Source organism: Larimichthys crocea, unplaced genomic scaffold (assembly GCF_000972845.2).
Source record: "Larimichthys crocea isolate SSNF unplaced genomic scaffold, L_crocea_2.0 scaffold75254, whole genome shotgun sequence".
NCBI classification, from domain to species: domain Eukaryota; kingdom Metazoa; phylum Chordata; class Actinopteri; family Sciaenidae; genus Larimichthys; species Larimichthys crocea.
In genome coordinates, this window is record NW_020859934.1 from 663 (window position 1) to 4,013 (window position 3,351).

Consider the following 3,351-nt stretch of genomic DNA (forward strand, 5'->3'; position numbering starts at 1 on the left):
GGACTTGGGAGGGTCACGAGCCGTTCCCAGGCGGTCTCCCATCAAGTACTAACCAGGGCTGACCCTGCTTAGCTTCCGAGATCGGGCGCATCTGGTGGTATGGCGTAAGCCTCCAGGGAAGTGAGAAATACTGTATATATGCACGTCAGTCATCACCACCTGGCTATGAAGAAAGAAAGCTTGTTTCCTGCCGAGATGTGAAAAAGCTTACAGCACCTGGTATTCCCAGGCGGTCACCCATCCAAGTACTAACCAGGCCTGACACTGCTTAGCTTCCGAGATCAGACGAGATCGGGCGCATTCAGGTGGTGGGCCGTAAGCCTCTGGGAAGTGAGAATACTGTATATGCACGTCAGTCATCACACCATGGCTATTAAAAAAGAAAAGCTTTGTTCCCTGCCGAGATGTGAAAAAGTTTACAGCACCTGGTATTCCCAGGCGGTCTCCCATCCAAGTACTAACCAGGCCTGACCCTGCTTAGCTTCCGAGATCAGACGAGATCGGGCGCATTCAGGGTGGTATGGCCGTAAGCCTCTGGGGGAGTGAGAAATACTGTATATATGCACGTCAGTCATCACCACCATGGCTATTGAAGAAGAAAAGCTTTGTTCCCTGCCGAGATGTGAAAAAGCTTACAGCACCTGGTATTCAGGCGGTTCCCAACCAAGTACTAACCAGGCCTGACCCTGCTTAGCTTCCGAGATCAGACGAGATGGGGCACATTCAGGTGTATGGGTAGCCTCGGGAAGTGAGAAATATGTATATATGCACGTCAGTCACCCACCACCATGGCTATTGAAGAAGAAAGCTTTGTTCCCTGCCGAGATGTGAAAAAAGCTTACAGCCCTGGTATTTCCAGGCGTCTCCCATCCAAGTACTAACCAGGGCTGACCCTACTTAGCTTCCGGATCGGGCGCATTCAGGGTGGTATGGCCGTAAGCCTCTGGGGAATTGAGAAATACTGTATATATGCACGTCAGTCATCACCACCATGGCTATTGAAGAAGAAAACCTTTGTTCCCTGCCGAGATGTGAAAAAGCTTACAGCACATGGTATTCCCAGGCGGTCACCCATCCAAGTACTAACCAGGCCTGACCCTGCTTAGCTTCTGAGATCAGACGAGATCGGGCGCATTCAGGGTGGTATGGCCGTAAGCCTCTGGGGAAGTGAGAAATACTGTATATATGCACGTCAGTCATCACCACCATGGCTATTAAAGAAGAAAAGCTTTGTTCCCTGCCGAGATGTGAAAAAGCTTACAGCACCTGGTGTTCCCAGGCGAATTCTCCTCCAAGTCCCTATGCGGCTGTCAGCCGACCAATGGTTGAGCAGACCTGAGCAAAGTTGAGCGTTAACCCACCAATGGTTGAGCAGAGCTGGGCAAAGTTGAGCGCTCAACAGACCAATCATAGAGCGAGGAATTGAAACGTCATCAAATTTTTCGCGCCACTGCGGGCCACTAGCGCCACTAGCGGCGTATGTTATGGTCAACGTCTTTCATTCAGGTGGAGTTTATCGTCTTCGTCCTTCGTTGCTAATTAGACATTGTTAGCATGTATTGAAGCTTGGTGATTTTGTCAGAAGAGAAAGATTGTCTGGAAATCAGAAACTGACATCGTTGACATATGCGGGATTTGGCTTGTTAATGTGTAATGACAGCGCACTGACAACCTGCCGGTAGGCTACATGACTAGCGCTAGCAGCTAACGGGACCGGTGACACAGAGACACAGTTAGAACAACGCTTTCTTAGGATTAATCCACATTACGTTGCAATTATTTTGAGTTGGGGGCTATCAATAAAGTTTTCTGTCATGGTTCATCCGCCCCCCTCCCCCCTGAGGGACGATTAGTGCTAGTGTACACGGCGGTCAGCACATCCACACAGACGATTATTAGGATACGTCGGATCTTTTACAAAATGAAACGGTATAGCTGGTGATATGAATGTTATTCCGTTGGCATGACCAAAACGCGTCTGTCTAATGACATTGCTTAGGTGAGCATCATCTTGACATCTTAAATTAGAAACGGTATTTGTGTCTGTGGTGTAGAAATGCGTTAGTGTTATGTTTATGTCTGATGTGGAGTCAAAGCAATTTCTAAAAACCCGGTAAGGTCACTTCTGACAATTTATTTGCTCTCAGTCTTGTATGATAACATTTGTACGATGCGTGTCAATCAAACTTCCCCTAGTTTTACCTCAGATTGTTATGCACAACATAATCTGAGGTAAAAGTAGCGGACCAAAGTGATACAATGTGCTGTTTCATCGTGCATAACTATCTGAGGTTAAACTGTATCTGTTAGCCTCAGGTCCTTGATGCTTAATGAAAGCATCCCATTTTGGGGCTCAAGAGATGTGAAGTGCACCCTACCCTTTAAGGGATCGTAATAAATCTATATAACAGGCTCCAGTCAACCGATAAGATCTTGTCATTTCTTCTCTATTTGGAGGCACAATGGTCCACTCTATCTCTGTGTATTGCAAGATCTCAGAGGCAAGGGAAAATTCACAATTAAGAGTCACACTTGATTCTTTAGAGATATAATAGTGCCTCATATGTGAGATTATTTCCAGAGGACACACTGGTCGTGTAGTGAAAGGACAAAATAAATAAAATAAGATATAAACAGCCATAGCCAAAACTTTGTGAAATGTCCTCTTTCTTTCTTTCCTGAAATATTTGAGCCAAGCGTTGGTGGGGGGGGGATGGCACTTTGGTTGAACAACATTATAATCCTTAGGTTGTTGTGTGGGTGGTTCTGTCTGCACCAGGTGGGCTTCATGTAAAAATGAAAGAGTTTATGAGTTAGACATATAAGTGGGGCCGTTTGTCAGACTTAACTGACATATTGTCATATTGTATTATCTTTAAAAAAATGTGTAACATACAATACATAATTAAAAGAATATACTCTGTTTTCACAAGTACACAGTAAGTTACATGTACATAGGGTACATTTTTTCCCGTGGCACCAATTATATCTAAACTGTGGTTGGCAAAACAGCACAATGAATCACAAGACACAATTGAAAAATGAGGATTTTACAGTAAAGACGTTTAAACAGCAAGTAGACTTCCACTTCATCCGTAAACAGAAACAAGGAATAGTTTGCATTGCCAATCTTCAAGTCCACTTGCCTCTAACTACTAGCAACAAAAATACTCATACTCTTTTTCCAGATACAGAGGAGAAGTTATGTTGAAGGACCAGACTCTCAGGTAAGACCCTAACCTTTAATGATGCACTGAATTCTTTCACCATCGTGCAGATGTGTTAATGAACGGGTGCATGTATTTGTACAATCAAGATAAGTTCACTGTTTTTATGCTTTTTTGTGCGTTT

The 3,351-nt window shown here is 44.5% G+C and overlaps 2 non-coding genes and 1 pseudogene across 2 annotated transcripts; all 3 read right to left on the reverse strand.

The window, feature by feature from the left end:
• Positions 1 to 204: 204 nt before the first annotated feature.
• LOC113745433 (uncharacterized) lies at positions 205 to 321 on the reverse strand (annotated as a pseudogene).
• Positions 322 to 413: 92 nt separating this feature from the next.
• Positions 414 to 532, reverse strand: LOC113745431 (5S ribosomal RNA). Its single transcript, XR_003462141.1, has one exon. It is a non-coding gene; the product is annotated as a 5S ribosomal RNA (ribosomal RNA).
• Positions 533 to 1,038: 506 nt separating this feature from the next.
• On the reverse strand, positions 1,039 to 1,157 carry LOC113745432 (5S ribosomal RNA). The gene has a single exon (XR_003462142.1). It is a non-coding gene; the product is annotated as a 5S ribosomal RNA (ribosomal RNA).
• Positions 1,158 to 3,351: the final 2,194 nt, after the last annotated feature.